The 21,291-nt window shown below is 30.9% G+C and overlaps 1 protein-coding gene and 2 non-coding genes across 4 annotated transcripts in view; all 3 read right to left on the bottom strand.

Annotated features, from left to right (window-relative positions):
* The window catches only part of LOC128990108 (uncharacterized), a 402,010-nt gene that overhangs the window by 100,940 nt on the left and 279,779 nt on the right, over nt 1–21,291 (bottom strand). The window lies entirely within an intron of this gene.
* Trnaq-uug (transfer RNA glutamine (anticodon UUG)) lies at nt 11,937–12,008 on the bottom strand. The gene has a single exon. It is a non-coding gene; the product is annotated as a tRNA-Gln (tRNA).
* On the bottom strand, nt 20,117–20,189 carry Trnan-guu (transfer RNA asparagine (anticodon GUU)). The gene has a single exon. It is a non-coding gene; the product is annotated as a tRNA-Asn (tRNA).

The following is a 21,291-nucleotide window of genomic DNA, read 5'->3' on the forward strand; positions in this document are numbered from 1 at the left end:
TTGTGTTGAATATCAGTGTGTATTATTATTGTGGTGAATAGAGATAATAGGGTATAATGTGGTGAAAAGTCAGCGTTCATACCACGGACCGAAATGGTTTTGCAGCTCTCGACTTCGTCTCGAACTCAAAAAGTATCTCCGGCAAAACCTCATTTTCGGCCCTAGGTAGAAATATAGTAGTTGCAATTAATAGTGTTACAGTTATACCGCTACAGGGAAAGTTATGCTGAAATGCACCGTTATGAAAATATGAACATTTAAAGCTAAACAAGGTATGAAAACTCGACCACACGGTTTAGATTGGAATTGTTCTGCAAGCCGCGAACGGCTAGGGAAAACAAGTTTGTAATGTACGCAGCCGTCTGTATTGTGAAGTGAGGGGAACCAGTCGTGCCAACGAGAACAAAAACTGTCTGTGTTCTTTAATATGAAATTCGCTAACAATAGTTTGTGAGTTAGGGACTTAATATATCTGCCAAGTTAAACATAACAAACACTCTCACGATAATATTAATGTTGATCATGAGTCGACCTGCATCTGTCTTTTTTACGTGACAAATAGGGGATCTTGTTGGTTTTATGTAAGTGCGTGACAAAATAGTGGTACTGTAATGATATTTAAAAAAATATATATCGTATGGCTTTTTTTGTTTATGACTTGGTGAGGATCTAGTAGTTCTGGTTTCCTTCAGCCTACGGTATATTTGCAGTGACGTTTGGATTCAATTTCACTTTAATTTAATTTTGAAACATAATAGTGTACTTATAAAACATGTGGTAAAACAACAGTTTTCTTTATACATCTATCTATAATTTCAGCGAAATAATTAACTACTAAAGGTGAATAGGTGCATTTCTTGTCATGTGTGAGAAACTTTATAAACAATTTAGGAACTGAAATAAATTGTTTAAACTAGTTTATAAACTTATATTAGTCAAACTTAAAACATAGCGTTACCGTAATCCTAAATCATAAAACGCCTAGAGAAGTTAATAAGCAGCCATAACTGTTGCTATGTACTGTACATTTAAACTTATATATTTCATGAGTATACGTAAAGTTCATTTTGAGAACCATAATTATGAAATAAAACAGAGTAGGTATGAAATATAACACCCTAATATCTCTTTAATTACGTTGTATCTTTCTTTTAATGTTTTATTTAATGACACTTGAGGTGCCGTGGTTACTAAACGATGATGACGTTTGCTGTTAATCTTTTTCTTTATAACGTTATAAACGGCGTCTCGTTGTGAAACACAAGTCATTTGCTCGACATCTTATCATCCCTTGCCTGGCATTAGTTCGTAAACAACAATATTGTAATGTTTTATTCCACAGAGCAAATGGCGGGTTATTGAAATTTATAGCCGATAAAAAGATCATTTAACTTAACAAGTGTATTGATATATAAAAGTAGCCTAGAAACTACGGATGTAAACCCATTTATTATATTAAAAATAATGAGTTTAAACAAATAAATCACATCCTGGAAAAACCCGTTCACCACAAACCACATTTGACCTAAAATAGTGTCACTGCAGTGGCAGCACAGACAATAATAGCATATATTGTTAAGATGAAACACGTTCACCTCAGGAATATCGGAGTGTTTATAAAGTTTATGAATTAGTTTTCAAGAACCGCTATATCAACAAACCAGGTTCACCCAATTGACATAAGGGGCAAATTACAATCAACCAAACATGTAAATAGGTACTGTATCGTCAATAAAACAATGTGCAAAAACAAGTAAGGAAAAGCAATTAAAAGTGTACTTACCGAATCGAAACGTATATGCGGATGAATGTATTTTATAATAGGTCCATCGGAATAATATCCATCTGTACAACAAAGGTGTAAGAGGCATCGTTTGTAAGAACAATGGCTTTACCACACGTGAGCGTCCCACAATGGTCGTGTGAGGTGAGAATGGGCTGATACCGCTAATAGGGGTTAAAAAATCTATTTAAGCTAGAAGATGTACTTCACAGGAGATTTAACTCTCGAAATAGAGGTGTATTCCTTGCAATCAAATGATTAAGAAAGGTTTTCTATGTTATCAGAAACGGACAAATACAATATGTACACATTTATCTTTTAAAATATTTATTATATGCGTAACCATCAGAAAAGTATTTGAAACCATACAGATAAATAAACTTAAAACCTACGATGGAGGAATAAACTTTATCTTTACGTTTATATTTGCATAACATTTTCTTCAAACAGGTTATATATAGTTAGCAGCTAATCAAACGTAAATAATTGTTAATTATGATCAAATTTATGATATTTAACATGAGCGTGGTTAGGAGAAGGACTTTAATAAAGTTAAAGATATTTTAACAATAACGAGGTGTTAGCCCGTCCTACGTACGGGAATTCAGTAGTCAGTTAAAACCGTGTACAATTCAGATAAGCTAGTTTACACATATAAAGACAAAGTTTCTTGTAGTTTTAATGTGAAAAATCATCTTGTAAACAATTGTTGTGTAACCAAATATGTTTTTATTCCATCATAGATACGATACCGGTATGCATTTTAAATCCGACAATTTTACAATAAAACAGCAATTCTAAAATTTTTACGATGTGAAAAGCGTTGAAGTGAGATTTGCAGCCGATTCGCACAGACGCACACTGATTATAAGTACCCTACAGTAGAGAGAGTAATAGTCAATTGAGAAGTATATAGACCTAGTCAACGATACCACCTTCCATATCATACCTGCCTCTTCCATAATTATTATCACCACAATACAACTACTATACACAATTTCCAGTAGGTCTGAATGGAAACGACCAAAAATAAAACGATAATATCCAATAAAATTCACAGTACACATAATTTAACTTTGGCGTCCTAACATCAAAAATAATCGTCACACGTATCCTTTATATCAATTTCACTGCAACTGCTAAGTAAATAAGTGGAAACAAAGAAAAGTAAAAACAATAACAGTTTGTTTTGAAACAGCTGTTTGGTTCAGTTCATTTGAAAAAAATAACTGGTTTACATGTAGCAGTACATGTAGCAGGAATATAAAAAGTAAACACGCTAGTAAAGCTAATGACGTATTTGTCAATGTTTATTATCCATACCGTTATCAGTTCTATCCTTGATAATTACCCACCCTCATTGAATAAATGTACATCGTAATTTCCCATATTACTGTAGTTAATTTAAACTACAATATATTCATAGTTGAAATAAAAGTGATATTTTCACGTTTGGGGGTGCTGATATAGGCACCCCCAAACCTAACCACAACTGAACACGATTTCATAAAAGGATGGATTGTCTAATTGCAGTATCCTAGGTCAATGTTGACGTTGTGTTCAATCTATGTCACATATCTGTTTATCTTTGTATATAACCTGGCTGAGGTTGTGGTGGTAATTTAAAATCGTGATTCCTGATTATTCTTGATCTTCTTTTTATGACATCAATATTTCCGGGCCTAATCCAAACAAAGTTAAAGCAGACAAACATCAATTGTAAACAAAAAGCTACCATGAAGAATTAAAACATGTAAACATAGTTATTTTTCTAATATTTCCTTGAGAAGTGGAGCAGTAAAATAATTTGCATTTATCCTTTTTTATTAAGACTCGTGTACAGAGCCTCGATTTGTACTGTGGTTTAATTAATTTTGGTCTAAGCTATTTTAAACGGTGGTCTAATTATCTCTACTAATCTTACTTATTTCCTATAATCAATGACAAAATAAGAGTAAATAAAATAACCTCATAGTTCCATAGTTTATATTTAACCAGCTGTTAGTTAAAACAAATTATATTGCTCTAAAACAAATCAAAGATTACAAACATTACTTTAAAAAATAATTTGAACATCCTAGTATTTTACTATGTATATTTTTTAATTAATCTGTCATCCTCTTACAGAAGAATTGAACCATAGACTAACCAACACAAGTAGACTTCTCATCCCATTGTAAATTTTGAAGCTCGTTTTTCATGTCTAGTTCATGTACGCCACACTAGGCGCTAGTGTCGACGAAATTTTGTTCATATTATTTTAGGGTTAATTTCTTGATTTGTGCTTTACTGTTTGGTTAAATAACTAGGGGACAATTTATTGTTTATGATTAGATCGTATTATTTGGTTAAACGAGGTTTTAAACGTCTGTATTAACGGAAAACAAATTGTAAACAAAACACGACCTCTACATAAACCGTACAGAACTAACAATAAAACTGTCTTCAGCTGTTCCATTAGGATGAGAAATCTACTAAGGGAGTATGTTTTATCTATGATTGAACGTATCAATGATTAGCATTACACATGGTATAAATAAGTCAACCGTAAGTATGTCTTTACATTTTTATCCAAATGCTGAATTTGTGACACAAAAGCTGAATGTTTACAGCTGTTATGTTAAGCAAATTGTATCATACCAAAAGCAACTGCTAGACTTTTTTAAAATTAAAACTTAATTAAAAAAAAAAAAAAACTGGGACCCTAAACTAAAATTATGGCTTCGACATTCCCTAGTTCTCAAAATTGTCTTTCTTTCAACACAAAAATCATGAAAATCCGTCGAGTGGTTGATTCAGAATCGTGAAATAAAAAAACACTGTTTCGTTTTAATATTATAGATTATAGAGTGGCAAAATTAAAAATTCCATTCAGACAATTAAACAATTGAAACTCGGCGGATACGTCTTAAAGACGGCTCAATGGGTTGTTTGTTATCGAAGGACAAAAACAACAGAGGTTATTTGCACAATTAAAAAGGCTTCAGAGCTAACGTAAGGTTTACAACAATAGAGGCACCAGCCGTTGTGGAAGGCTAATATTCCTAATGTATATTTCTCTTTGTATTTTACTGTCTGAAAGAGGGATTTCTTGAATGAATACGTCTTCTGCTCTTGAGGTAGTCTCTCTTATTTACGGCAGGGCTCCTGCAGAGAAATAAAAGGGCGAAAAATATCACTTAAGTATTCTAGTTAATCTGATTGCCATCCAGTTCCTACGTAGCGAACGTGTGTACTAAAATTACATAAAAGTACATATAATTTACATTTAAGTACAGTATGATACTGTAATTTTAAATGCATTTTTAAATCGGCAAATATTTAATAAAACATAGAATGATAAAGTTATGGCCATTGTATTCGCTTCTGCAGTATTACACACTACAATATACCATAACATCCCAGCTGAAGAGAACTCAGTTGAACCTCTCGGAAAGTGATCTAGTATGGAAGTTATATTTTCTGTTATAGTTTTTAATTCTTAGTTAGTTAATGGTACATTAAAGGTTTTCATTACAGTTAATATGCATTTTCCATTCCAGTTATGATATCTTATATTATTAAATATCAATATGGCAGCTCAATTTAACTAAGTAAAAAAAGGCAACAAATTCAACAAAGGAATTTGGTTCTTCCTTCCATAGTTAATGTGTAGTCAAAGGTTTTGGTAATATTACTAATGAATATGTAGTATGAAATAACATAATAATACATATACGAGGAAAAGTTTTCATGGCGTCGATAGTTTAAAAACAGGCCGCCGTCGCGTCGTGGCGGTAAAACCAGCTAGCAGGCAATACAAATAGGGCTGCTTAAGTTTTTGCCCAGATGAGTATTGTCCGCCGACCCATTGTCCCCTTGCCTCCAGGGAATGATTCCGCCCAACATTGTCACCTCAGTACCAAACTTTCCCACTTATCCCCCCCCCACTCCCCGCCCCACAACTGCGGCAAAAGATACGCCTGGGGCCCCATAACCAAATGTAATGCTTGAGATCCGAAAAAGCGACAGTATAAAATTACATATATATGCATCGTATATGAAAATTGGAACTTGGTTTAGATATGTGAATGTCAAGCATAAAACTAATTATCTTTGACGAGTCAAAAGAACATGAAAAACTCGAGCAATAGCTATTGGCATTGTGGAATTCTCTTGTTTCTCAACGAAAATGCAGGCAGTAAAGGGTACATATTTTGGACATCTTTTAAATAATATGATAATGGAAAAGTTATAATTTTAAGCATTTATTGGAAGATAGTAGGCCTATAAGTATATAACAATCAATAGTATATAGCGCATTCCACAATTCTGCTTTCACCCGCACTATATGTAACAATGTAGAATATCGTTCACTACTTCCTTCATTTTAATTATTTAATACATTTATACGTAATCATTTGTGTACATTTTAATATTGGAACACCAGTGTAGCAATACAGTAGCAGTTTGACGTTTATTTTATTGGTGGAGGATTTTGGTATAAAATACTTATTTTAATTACTAGTGTACAGGTCCGAATATAAATTAGGAAGGAAACATAATATATAATCAGCTCAGTTCAACCTAAACCGTTTTTGGATACATAATAATAAAGACATTACTTGTCTCCCGAATTAAAAACTTCATTAAGCCACAGGGATACATTCAAAATTCTCATTTCCACTGGCGACTGTAAGTCGGAAATGGCTTCAACTTTCTGTTTTATTACCTTCGCTCTTTTACAAGATTAAAACTCCCATAATACTTTCGATCTAGACGTTATTAAATGTTGACAATGTTATTACCGTCTTTGTCATCACAAGATCATTAAAGATGACTTTTTCACTTTGCTTCTTTTTTATGTTTAAGTTGCTTAGAGACGTGTTCAGTAATTAAGATACGGTGTCAAATTATTTAAAAAAAAGACTATTGTACAAATCTACCGGAGAACAGGCCCAGTTTAACGAGGGTACTATTGGGACCCGCACCCGCCAAAATGGGCATCTTTAATCAGTTTAAATCAGTTATAAGTTTACTACCTTAATTTATTGCAGCTATAATGTACTGGCAGTTTTCATATAGTCAGTTATACACTTAGCGCTTATAAGGGACATTATCCCAGGTAATGGGCACTAGACAGAAGTGTAAGCAAGGTAATTATATCTCAATATTAGTGAGATATTGGAGCAAATGTTACCTCTGAGAGTTAGCTCTCGTAAGGTACTATAACGATGTCTTAGATTTGTAGAAAAAATTGAATTAACCGGAAATATTTTATAAAATTCAGAAATAATCCACATATTATTAATGCTTATTTGAATATAATGGTATATTACGTTAATATTATAATTTATTATGGTATCTTTAAATCGGGTTTCACAAAAGTTTTTAACAGACATTGGCTTTAAATTAATTTACCTACAGTTAAAAAATACAGATTTTCGATTAGGTAAAATTGTAGGTTCCACCGAGATTTGAACTCGGATCGCTGGATGAGTCCAGAGTGCTAACCGTTACACCATGGAACCACTCAAGTTAAATCTTTATCAAAGATAAAGTCGAGAAATAAAATTATTTAGTAGTTTTTCGTAATCGACGTCTCTACTTAGAAAACTACATGGTTATTATACTAAGTTAAATGTTGTACCTAAATTTCAATTCGTACGTGAACATAGGTAAACTAGGTTATAATCCTTAAGTAGGCCTACATCTCACACCAATTAATGAGGTACAATTACTTGAAAACTTGCGGTTTACTGCAACCAGACTAATTCCAATATTACTGTGGTGTTGTTACATTCTGCACATCAAACTGTACAAATTACGAAAGACCTACTTAGCCGGAGCACAGATTGTCACGTGACTTACTAACAACAATACGAGAGCAGTGAGTTTTGGAGGGAGAGTAACTAATCAAGCTAATGCAGCCGTTACAACGTCTTACGTGAATGGAGAGAAAGGATCTTTGAAAAAGCAACTACAGTACTATTCCCTTAGAATACCATAGTGGAGCGAATGGAAACTAACATTAAACGTTGTGTTTCATAGGAGTTATTATATTGTTTAAAAATTCAAACAACCTCAAAACCATTGTAAAACTTAAGTTAAGGTTGACCTCTTCATACAAATATTCAGGCGTGGATCATAGAATGGATTGTATTACCTCGGTGTTATAACTTATTGCCTACCTTGATCTTTCTGATTAATTGATAACTACAACATAAATTCTTATACTATTTATGATTTTATAAATATTGTAATTGTCCATTTTTGTTAAATACATATCAAGTCTATTTATTAATAATTGTCCTGTTTAAGTCTTGTCTGTCTTGATATTTTTAACACTCGGGTTACAATAACTAACTATCCATTTTCTTGTATAACTAGCTGGACCTTATTTTGTAGGCTCTAAAGGGACATAAACACATAATAAAAGGGACAACATAAAAGTCATACAATACAAATGTTTTACGGAAAAACTATAAATTTCATGGTAACATATAGGTTTCCAATAACAACGATCAAACTATGGACCAAGACTCGGTTTCAAACATCTTGTAACCCTATAAATATATTTTCCTTTTCGCTCGATGAGCTTGGTATGTATTGTGAAGTAACCTTTACTGGTACGAGTTGTTTTATGATTTCGTAACCAATATTAATGGTAATCTGTCATATTAACTGCTTAGATATATTTTGCAAAGAAAATAAAAACAGACTAACAATACCATGAGTGTCAATATTTATACGAGTACTAACCACGCTATAAGTTGACATTGTACTACATTTTGTTAAACATAAAAAAGGTTTCGTAAATAAAGGATTGCATTATACTAGTTGCATGAGGTCGTATAGCCTGGTAAATCATGTAATGTTATGTGAGTGTAAGTTCGGAAAAACGAGTTCTTAAATCATCATAAAAAGGTTATAAATTTGATTTGGCGAGATTAACTTGTTTGGAAAGTAACGTGGGCTTGAGGGATCTAAACGGCTTCAAACCAATTCAAGGGGATTTGGCGTTCGGAGATTTCTGCGGAACGCAGTTTTATCTTTCAGTTATAAATGATTTTCCATCTCAAGAGATAAAGATTTGGTTAGTACCCCTAATCGACAAATTACAATGTAACTTTGACAGTAGTTAAGACACATTGATTAATGAAACGTTAAGAGTATTCTCTAAAAGTATGATTTTCCATCTTACGAGAAAAATATTTCGTTAGTACCCCTAATCGATAAATTGCAATGTTACTTTGGCAGTAGTTAAATCACATTAATTAATGAAACGTTTTAACTATTCTCTAAAAGTAAGATACCAGGGATTTGCGGTGAATGTGGCTTATAGAAAGGCACCAATATCGCTTAAATAAGATAAAATGTTGTTTTTTTGTACAATGTCAATAATTAGCCCAACGAAAATCTGAATTAGGTCATAGGATACAGTAGGCCAACATGCATAACCGTTGGGTTGATGTTTAAAAAACAATTGTAACCGGAAGGAACATATTGTTAAGTAGTAAACCATAACATAGGTATTCTTGAAATACCTCTTCTACAGCAAATATTCGAACTAAGTGAATATCCATTGTCAGATTGGATTTTACTAAAATATTTGCCAGAACATGTCACATATATTTCACGTTTATATAAGATCATTACAAAGAATTTGCTTTTAAGGGAGAGGAAACAGTGATTTTAAATGTTAGCAGTATAGTATGAAGTAAAAAAACGTACATAAGCAAACAAAGTACAAGAGTATATTTTATCTCTATAAAAATAAAACACGTAGAAACCTTTTGACAGAATTTTCGCAATTATTTAAAACTGTTAACGAATATGTTAATTTTGGAAGAAAACAAACTTGTGAAAGGGTACAGCAAAAGGCCATAATGCTATTTCAATTTTTGTGAGAGGGTTGATGAAGTAAAATTAGAATCAGACATTGTCGAAAATCCTAAAATATATTTTCTAAATAGAAATGTCAGCAGAATTTGTATCATTAATGCCTTACCCTTGAGCAATAGCGATAAAATTAAATCATATCGATGAAAATTAAGTATTAAAATTATTTTAGAAATAACAATCAATCGCAAAAAAATAAAAATCGTGTTTAATAAGGGTATCTACTGAAAGATATACTTTTTACAGAAAACCAAGTTAAATCCTCAAAAGAAAGTTGATTATGAAAGCAATCAGCTTACAGGATCCAACACCCTACGGGAGGTATTAACGCAATTTAAAATGTACCTGCGAATGTTTTACTTAACTCAAAGTTTGTTTAACAATTTCTCAAAATAAACTTATAATATTTCAATTATTATGCTTGAAAATTAAAATTTAAAATGGTATCGTCATGGAATTATCCAACAATAATGTAACCGTCGAGCATGTATGTGGTTCTAATATAGAAGGACATACGATCAGCCATAACAGACAGAAAATCAAAGAATGTCTATAAATTCAATATCAAAATGAAAGGCATAACTCCAAGGAGAAACATTTATTCTAGATGAAAGTAAAATCTTGCAATAAGTTTATTTATCTGTACGTAGTTTCCCTTTCCAAGGCAAGCAATAAGACAAGTCGGCACGCGAGCCAGATCTCAAAACATATGGCAGTTCATCATGCCCGTAATTTCTTCTGCCCTATTTAGCCGTTGAATTTCCTTATATACATTGCAGTCATGCGTTGGGGTTTAAAAAACCTTGTGCTAACCTATTTGTAAATTGTGGACAGTATAATACGCAATAAGACGTAGTAGTTTTGTCCACGAGTAAATATTATTACGGTAAAAGAGTTTTTAAGATAAAATTTAACATGAAGGTTTTATTTGTTTCCATTTTAAAACAAAGACATTTATATTAGGTGAATTATAAATTCTGATGACAAACTCATATTACATAGTGTATTCAAGTTCTAAAGAAAGTATAACTAAACTAAAATGCATGTAAGGTTGAATAAAATATAGTTTTTTACTCTCGCTTCCAGTTTTAACATATTGGGTTATGTTTTAGACGAATCCCATTGCATTGCAGCACTTCACAACACAAAGGGTTCAAAAATGCATTTCAAAATTATAATTACAGATTTAACAATTATATCGGGAACTATTTGACCGTAATGGTTTTATCGTTTGATCAGGTTCACATACGGTGTTGTCACGCAGGTTATTAACTTGGATGAAACGAGCTAGTTTGGACAAACACAGCCGTAAAGCTAACAACACTACAATAAACCATCGTAACGACGTTAGTCCACGGCCTGTATGATATCAGTTACTGCGACATCAACCTGAATGGCAATCATGTTTCAATTGCAGTAACAATCCTCCCTACAGCTAGCGCCACAAAAAATAGCTATTTGGAAAAGTTTAGCTGTTAATTTACTTTGGTTAGTTGAATCATGTCGTTAACGTGGGCAGATTAAAGTGATAACGAAACATTTGAATGGTTTCTAGACAATTGAACCCCTAATAACCTTTTGGGAGTAAAGTAGTAAACAGTAACAGGCTTTGAAGATGATTCTTTTTTGTAGTATGAGAAAACAATTTTACGCTGTTTTAAATAATAAATTCTTTAAGTCTAAAGATTTTACCAAGCAACTCTGTGTGAAGTCTAGGTTTTATTTATTCCTATCAAACAAGTTAGCATAGAACACATTGTACATTAAACAATTTGTAGGCTACACTTATACTGTGGCACATAAATATTTAACACATATTTAAAACACGTTTTTAAGGCACATATTATGAATGCATTTCTTATCCTTACTATGCAGCAAATATAACATGAAAGTACAATCATAAAAAATAATATCGTATAAACATTGATAACAAGTTAAGAATTAAATCACCTATAAAGCAGTAAAAATTCATGAGAAAATACAGAAAACCTTTTGGGTATCTATGAAAAGTAATGAAATATCATATAATAAAATCGCATAGAATCAACCAAATTTAATAATTGGTCCATATTCATTGACATTAATAAAGTAATCACTTCTTGAAAAAAAAAATTAAGATTTACTGATACACTGTTAAAGGTAATATTTATCAGTTTCCCAGTACATATACGAAAAAAAACATAATGAGAGTGTAATTAATTTTGGCTCATCTGATATTTTGAACTAAATACAAACGTTTACATAGTGTATTACGATTTGTAGTAAAATGTTAAGGTTCCACCGAGATTTGAACTCGGATCGCTGGATTCAAAGTCCAGAGTGCTAACCATTACACCATGGAACCGTTAGTGATACATGTGTATGTGCTTAGCAATCACCGTAATTGCCAATCAAATTAATGGAGCAAAATTTTCATTGAACACATCTCAAGGCTTGTCAAAGAAAATTCCTTGATAAACTAACTTTTTCTTACCAAAACCACTTTACCGTAACCAATAACCATAAATTGCTTTAAACTTGAATAACAAATTTAAAAGTGTTTCAATTTACGACTTGTTTACTTGTCAGCAGAAGCTGTCATAAAAAGTGTGTCCTAAATATATATAACCAAATGTGTATTATATATCAAATTACTATCATGTACATAAACGAAATAAATGCGAGGGCACAATTTTCATGTAGAGCTTAAAAACATACGATTTTGTATACTAAAATATTTCGGTATACAATTATATATTTTATATATATTATATTTTGTAAACAATTAAATCGTCTGTGTTATTTGTCAGGAGAGAAAAAAACTGTTGAAGTTTGCTTGACCCGATACTATCACCATTTTATTAAAAAAACATTGTTTCCCTTCATGGTAGCAGCAAACCTAAGTACGGTACTAGTTTAATCAAGTGTTATTAAAATGGGAATAAATATGACTCACTTATGAAAATATTTTTGTAAAAATCCATTCTGACAAATTGAATTTCAAGTTTGTTTGGATAGCCTTTGACTTCAACTTATGATAACCTTGTTAATGTTTGTATTTTTTACCTATCATCTAATGATGACCAGCGTGTGTACCAACTACAAATTAACGTTGTGTAAGCACTTTGAATTTATTTCAGGTTTCCTATTCAGTATTACAACAGTACTAAAAGTAGATGGAGTTACAAATGATAATTTTAGCGGTCAACTAAATATTTGGCTGAGTGAATGTACGTTTTAAACAAGAGTTTTGGCTATACCGATTTGTTATTAACATTATACAACTTAATGTATGCACACTTTGTAATTTCAGGCATTTTATATATTCTTTCATTTAGGAAGATAATAGAAACTTCAGCAAAAAGAGTAATGTAGTCAATTTCCAGTATTTTTCCTCGGATGGTTTATGCAGGGTGTTTTTTATGCAACTCAAATTAAATGTACCATAAGACACGTTTTACGACCAAACAAACTCTCATGTTGGTATCCCTGTTTTCTATACTTCCCGTTTGACAACGGTATTCTCTATCGAGCGATGATAAATGTCGTGTATCTTCCAAAAGTATCAACCATAGTACTGTATGATCTTAACATTTTTATATTAGTTTTTGCAATTGTGGTTTAACTGCTAATAGATAAAAAATTTATTAAAACACATTTCACCTAAGCCACAAGGTTTACTAATACTATACCACTTTATAATACTTTATAATATACTTATGCATAATACCATACTTATACTAATAGGTTATAACCAGGACCTTGCAAATATAGGTCTACTGTAAATACCCGATCGAAAACATTTAAAAATAATTTTTTATCCGGCGACATGGGGTAACTTTAATCCAAAGTCCAAAAGAATACAGCTTAGTAAAACATCAACTTAAATATGTTCATAAAATATTTACTTCAGTTTTATTGAAAGTTAAATAAAGAAACGTAGATTAGATGTTTTACAATTATTATTCTGTAAAATTTTTAAAAATAAAACTTAAGCAATCTTCCATTATGAAATATATTTTCTGACAAGTACTTACTGTAACTCATAACTTGGATTGAGCCTGAATATTCGTTTTTCATAAAAACTTTAGAGTAAATAGATTTAGAATACTAGGTATAATTTTTGTAACAAGACCTACATATATAATTTTCGTTGGAGGTGTTTTATCTACAATACTATTGATTAAAAAAATTAACCATAACTCTGTTTTTAGAGTCTAGAGCACAAGCTTATACATTAAACTTGTTTTCAAAATAATTACATTTTGAATCAATTCGTAGCTTAAATACTTTACACTATAACTTGTGTAGTATTAGTTCTTGAATTAGAGGTTTGAAAATATATTGTCTAGAGAGATGCAATATAATGTACGGCTGTAAATAAACAGCCAGATCTGGGATTTACTAAACGTCAATCCAATTCTCAGCGTTTGGCTGCCTCACGTTTCCGTTAAACCGGGCTAAAGATTGTCAAACTCTTGTAGTTATATCCTTTAAAAATGACTTTTTCATATAGCTTTCATAACTACTCATTAGTTTTAGATTCGATTTTTAATATTTTATCTCCAAAGTATTATTAAAATTAATTACGATATACATTATTAACAATTTTCTATCCACTAAAATCGATTACTTTCTAAAATCGTTTACGATTACATTACACTTTCCAAAATATATTGGGCGTTGATAAACCATAACTAACTAGTAATACAACGGATCATACAAATTCTTACAAACTCGTTTTGGTGCAGATAAATATACAATAGATAGATAAGGAAAAATATGATAATTCTATTTACAAGTAAAACGAATGAAATACATGTGCCAAATACATGTGTTTCGTTTTAGTGTAACGTTCCACAGATTGAATATAAAACCATGACTCGCAATAGTAAAGTGGTATGAAGTTGTGAGGTACACGACTTGGTCAAAGTTAACATATTATTCAAACTAACACGTGTAACTCTGTTCTAACACACAACACTGAAACTTACGGAGAAAGTTACATTACAAGATTTTCACATTACCATGATTATTAACGTAAGTAAACGTCCCAAAATGCAATAATCCCTTGCCGAAACCCATATTGAAATATGTATATTGTTATTAACTTAAGATAACTGATGTATGTATAATTGTGCAAACATAAAATATTTCATAAATTCTTGGAACACTTTAGGAAAACGCTTTACTTATGTTGCTTTGATTATTTGTTTCGGGTGTTCGTTTTTATGAGTTCCCTTACTAAGCGTTTGTAATTTTAAAATTCACTTCAATCATCAGAACTTATGATACAGTAACCAGTAACTTGCATTATTAATTGGTGCAATACAAACACTCACCAAGTAAATGTGTATACAAGTTTGGAGGTTGTGAAGCGAAATTTAGTTTTAAGAACACATGCAGATAAATAAGGGTCAGTTATCTTTGATCGTTTGGGTGGTTGTGGTTAAACTATCTTAAACATGTTTTGTTATCTAAGCATAAAACCCAAAATTGAACACGGGAAAAATTGAGAACTTTTGCCAGATCTGGATTTGAGTTTACTTTTACAAAATCTCTCATTATATTTACCTGTGGTGGCGTTAAAAAAATCAATTTGTGACCATGTCTAAAATAAACATAAATGATATACCAGCCGGTAGAGAGTTAAATAGTTTGAGCAACAATTCAGAAGTTAGTTTGACAAACAACAGTTCTTTCCTTATATTTAGATCCATATGTTATGTAGTAAAGAGTGTTAAAGTAAAACCAGAGCAAAATAGACCAACAGAATAACTAAATATCTATTAGTTAGCTATTAGTAAGCTGTGTAGTTATGCAAGTCAATATGCAACACGAAATGTTCTACTTAACTCATAAAAAGCATAGTTGTGTTTTATATCGACATTTTGAAGGATTATATCACGATTTAAAGTGAATAAATTAAGTCAGAAGAGATAAACTAAATTTATCTTAAAAGCGTAGTACTAGTAAATATGAATTATTGTAAGTGATTAATGTAAAACTAAAACTAAAAATAAAACATACTCTTGTAAATGAAAAGAAAATATTAAATACGTCCCGTATAGCATTTAATTAAAAATATTCCCTACACAGACCGACATCAAATTTACTGAGCGAGATTCAACAGACGGACCGTGTCAACATTGTGTGCAAGTCGATTCCACGCTGTTTAAAACACGTATGGTTTTCATTCTTTACTTCTAGAGCCATTATACATCATTCACCAGACTATAATGAAGTTATTATTATTATTATTTGTTTATATATTAATACATTTTTGTATCTCTTACAGGATTCTATTTAAATTGTATACACACAAATATAGATTAGAAGATTTTATGTTTCACATATGAGACGTACGTGTTCTTTGAGGTTATATAGTTATAAAACGTAAAAATAAAAATGACAATATAACAAGATAATTAATAGCTAAATTTGCTCTTTATTAATCATTAATTAAAATTAAATCAATTCATTCTAAATGCCATCACATAGTTAGAATCTAAGACATTGACCAGGATTTTATGTAGTTTGTTAATAACGAACTTTGAACTTTAAAAATAATATTAAAAATTTCATATCGGCTAGGCTTGAACCACAAACCTTTCGGTTGGTTATTTTATTATTTGCGAGCGCGCCTGTGTGCCGGATAAAAAACCATTTTAAAAAATTGATCCAAATTTGAATTGATGACGTTAAATCACAATAATACACTAAGGGCAACAAGAATTGTGATCTAACATACAAGAGGAATATTTTAACAAGAAATTGTTTACTGTTGACTTCGAAACTTAATTCATCCACCATCATGATTGATTAATTATAGATTGATTATTTATTGAAGCATAAGGCCATGACCTAATTACTAGGGTTCTAAAATATACCAGGTTGAATTGTAACAAAATAGTGTGAATACTCACTTCTAAAAGATGTAAGTTTCTTGAATGGATCATTTTTTTTATGTCCACGCTGATTTAATTTTAAAGGTAATACTAACAAAGTAAAGCGGTTCAAACTCATCAAATGTATTGTGAATAAACCGGGTAATCGAACTCGGCCCTCCCAAACCGAATACCAGAATATTATAATATACAAGATAGTTTTTGAGTTTTTGAAAATTATTGCGAAGTACCGGTACTTTAATAGATTTTTCGTATTGACACGTTATCAGAATAATCCAACGTCTAAATCCTTAAATATTTTTTACAAAATCCAAGCGGTAACTAAAGTGGTATAATCAATTAAGCTGCAGAAAAAAACGGAATATCATAAGTAATATCAAAGAAAATGTACATAAAAATCGTTGCTTCAGCGGGCCTAGTCTATAGATAAATATACAGATTAAGTTAAAGTATGTGAATTTGTAATATTAAAAAAACAAAGAAAGGCAGTTAACTAATCGTTTATATTATTCGTCGAGATACAGAGAGATATACAGTACATCTGTTTTTACTTACACAAAACCACAGATTTGAAAAGGGGAATCTTCTTACCTGAAATAAGAAAACAATGTTTTAATAATTGCATTACATAAATAAATATTACATATATCACATGATGCGAGTGGCTATAAGTTTTTAATATAGCACTCTATGTAGTATTTTTATAATGCATATAAACAATTTAGATTTCGAAACTCATTACATGATAAAACAATTGTTACGGACTCTCGAACATAATACCAACAATAGTAGCTATTTTTACAGTTGAATTAATCAAAAGCATAACCGGTTTCATATTTGCAATTGCTGCTAAATAACAATAATACGAACAATTTTGATATTTAGTTATTATAATATAGTATTATAATATAGTATTATTATAATATAGTTTATAATTCATACCTCATAAATCATTTATGGTGTTTTTTGCATTATTGAAAAGATGCAACATAAAATTGTGATGTATTGTCATTATAAACTTATCATGTTATTAAAATTATGTATCAGAACAAACTAATTATATACGATGTATTATAAATGTTATCATTATGTACAATCATTTTATATCCTAAACATTAAATGTAGAAATAAATATATAATAATAGTACGCAAACCACCAAAGGGGGAATAAATAATGATCTTCATATCAAAGGAACTTTACTGAAACTTTGAGATAGCTTAAAAAACATAAATGCGTCTTTCTCGAGATGAAATCTTTAAAAACAAACATAAAGGGAACAATATTTCTCATAAAACGCTTCGGCGACCTTCTTAATTGGAGTTAAAGAAGCGCAATAATTTCGGTGGAACAAAGAGGTTAATGGACTTTGACATTCTTGTCATAAGGGGGCACCTGCTGCTCCTTCTAATAACTTCTCTTTTTACGCTTATAAAATAAAGTATAACGTTATCGCTACATTCCTATTGCTATTTCTGTTATTAGGTAATTTTAGTGGAATTTCAGAATAAACAACTTTTATTTTGTAATTCATTTAGCACATGTCAACTAGCTACGTTATAGCCAAATTCTTCCTGCGTCGAAGAAATGATTTAACGCAACATTTATTGACAGCAGATTACAACATGCTAGCAACATATTGCATGTTTCTTGTACAATTAAAAATCAATTTCAATCAAATGTCATCTAATCCTCTTACAGTTCAGCAATATCAAACATAAAGGTACTGAGTTAACTTGTGTGGTCAATATTGCCAATACTATTTATTTCGAGGACGCACTAGTAAACAGCTTAAAATCACAAACAATACACCTATGGTAGCAGATATCATTCTCGAAAAGAATATTGTAGAGGTTTTGTGCGTTTACTCTTATTTGATACTTCCTAGAGTATAAAATACAATCTAAAACACATTTTACAGCAACCAATAATACATAGTTTAAAGAAAGAATGAGACTAGGTGTTAAAATGAGAACTTTTAGAAAATCCGTGATGAAATATATTAGTTTGAAATATTTAAAGTGATATACTTATAACGTGTTTTATTGGGAAAAACTAAATTATTCTGCACAATCACAATAAAATATTTATTTAAAGGGAGAAATCTTTTGTTAATTTCTCTAACAAAATAAACATGTAGTCAGGACTCAAGTTCGGTCGGGATTACGTCAAAACAATTGAGAGGTTTTTAAAAGTGTTTGTATGACGTTTTGTGTGTCTGGACAACGATGTGCTTTTGATTTTCAAAAGTGACAGGTCTGCAACAGAAGGCTGCAATAGACTTAGTCCTATACAGAGTCTAAATATATAAGTAATTTGAGAGACACACTATTAAATACGGTTCTAGAAATTACCAAATTAAGGCATTCAGGTTAATTCCATAATTCTGTTAACTTTTTTTATATTGAGAACGCACGGAATAATTATAAAGCAGATGTTTCGAGGCCAAAATAATTTATGAGAATCGTTTTAGTCTGGTGAAGTTCAAAAAGCAATGCTTTCAAGGATGACACAATTTAAAAGAGTAAAAATATATCTTTTAGCGATTACAAAGGGCGCAATATTCTCGCCCAGTGAACCTTTTAATTGGGGTAAAACGAGTTCAAAGAAGCGAGAAAACTTTACTGATTGCCCGGATTGAGAGTCTGGAGTGATTGATAACTTTGACCAAAAGACTTTCACACCCAGGAGAGGTCTTTACTGATGGTTCCTATAATGCCAGGAAGCTTATTGCAATCCTTGTTTAGGTGGAGAAATTTAAACTACACTTAAATAAATTAACAAACTTAATTCTTTGGTAATTAGTATGACCACTGAATTCTATAGTGAGAATTCAAATTAATTTGTATAGGAATTAATTGTTTAAATGAAAGTAGGCAGGAATAGAAATGCATACCTAAGTTAGATGTTTCGATAAATTACGCATGTGTTTAAATATATATTCCTTTGAGTTTACTCGAAATAACTTTTTTGAAAAACATAATTTTAAATTGACTAAATTATCAATTGAATAAAATATAAGTATCAGGGGGAAATTAATGATTCGCTAAAACCCAGGCTATTGAATACATGTTATCCAGCTGTCGATAATACATTTTAAAGTTTATATTAGCATTATAAAAAATATCATAATGTTTACAAAAGTATTAAGACAATTTCAGGTTTGTACTTGTAGATGGAAAAATAAGCTACAGTCGTAGCATATTTTACAAAACGACCTTAGACTTTCTTATACTTTTAAAATACTGAAATAGGCCTAACTAAAGATTGCCCGTTGTATTTTTTTAAGGCTCTGCATAATATCTAGGCTACATTAGTCATAATCATAATGTTGACATGATGCTGATAGCTGTGTCGCTTATAGGTGTTTACACTTTTGAAGGAAAGTCCTCATATTAAAGGAAACTCGCAATGATATAATAACAATATAACTTGTACGAATTATTGTTATTTACTGACAACAAATACCTTATAAAAATATCATTATTGAATTATTCGTAGATAAGGGCGTTGACCACAAACTATGGTCTTGAACAAGTTGAAATTAAAAATTAATATAAAATATTTCGCCCCCGGGTGGGCTCGAACCACCAACCTTTCGGTTAACAGCCGAACGCGCTAGCCATTGCGCCACGGAGGCCGATGTTGAAAGGCAATCAATAAAAGTTCACCCAAATTTTAATTGATTATGTTAAGCCACAATAAAACGCAGATATTCATAAAGATTGGAAAACAATACTTTAACGAATAATTTGGGTTAACTGTTGCTTACGAAGCGTGGTTAGTGCCATGCACAGAAAAACAAATGTTACACGTGACTGGTGTTGGACTTGCGAAATAATTATATTTTTGGGGGAATATACTATCATGGATATGATTCATTCTGAGTAATACGGTATTATGTAAGGAAGTGAATGCATTATTAGAATTATATAACAAATTAAAAGCATTAATAGGAAAAATGTATGTAAAAGTTATTACGTTAAGGTGGCAATGGCTTATGATTCAAAACCCTACATTTGTCCATTGAAGGGACTGTTTTAAATACAAACTACTGTATTGCTATATGGCTGTTTTTTGCTTGTTTGGTTATTTGGGAATGACGTTTGATAAAATACATATTTTATAGTAATACCATATAAATATTTTAATAATTTTTCAATTCAATTTACAAATTCAAGTAAACCTTTCCTTATATGCATACATACGTACTCAATAATAAGGAATGGATATTAAATGGTTAACGAACCTTTTTTGTAAATTCAGATAAATAAAATAAATTTAGTTTGCAAATTGACTGCGACATAGGTAGTAATAAATACTGAATGGTTCAATGCATTAACTATGTAAAGAAAATTATTAATGATTTTTACAAATTGTAATGTTTTACTATATAATGATGTGGTTCTTCCAAACTTTCTACCTTTTAAATCGAGGATGAAAATTAAGTAAGGTGTTCATAGGAAGAAATGTTCAAGTTAGCCACTATTTTACAGAATTGCGGCCATGTCTAAGAACGTCTACATATTTGTTTTTTATTAGGACGAAAACTAAGTAAAGTGAAGTCCCCGATTTAAAGTTGTATGTATATCTAATTCAGAAATACTAATGTTGGCACAGTTAAGTTGTTCAATCTGTAAAATGTTGTATTCATGTTTACTTGTCTTGGAGAAATATTTTAAAAAGTTCAATAACCGTAACCAGATGATCGTGTTATTTAATTTAGCACGATTCAAAGCATC

This window comes from Macrosteles quadrilineatus, unplaced genomic scaffold (assembly GCF_028750875.1).
Source record: "Macrosteles quadrilineatus isolate MER2022 unplaced genomic scaffold, UCM_ALF_1.0 Scaffold_1__1_contigs__length_201487025, whole genome shotgun sequence".
NCBI classification, from domain to species: Eukaryota; Metazoa; Arthropoda; class Insecta; order Hemiptera; family Cicadellidae; genus Macrosteles; species Macrosteles quadrilineatus.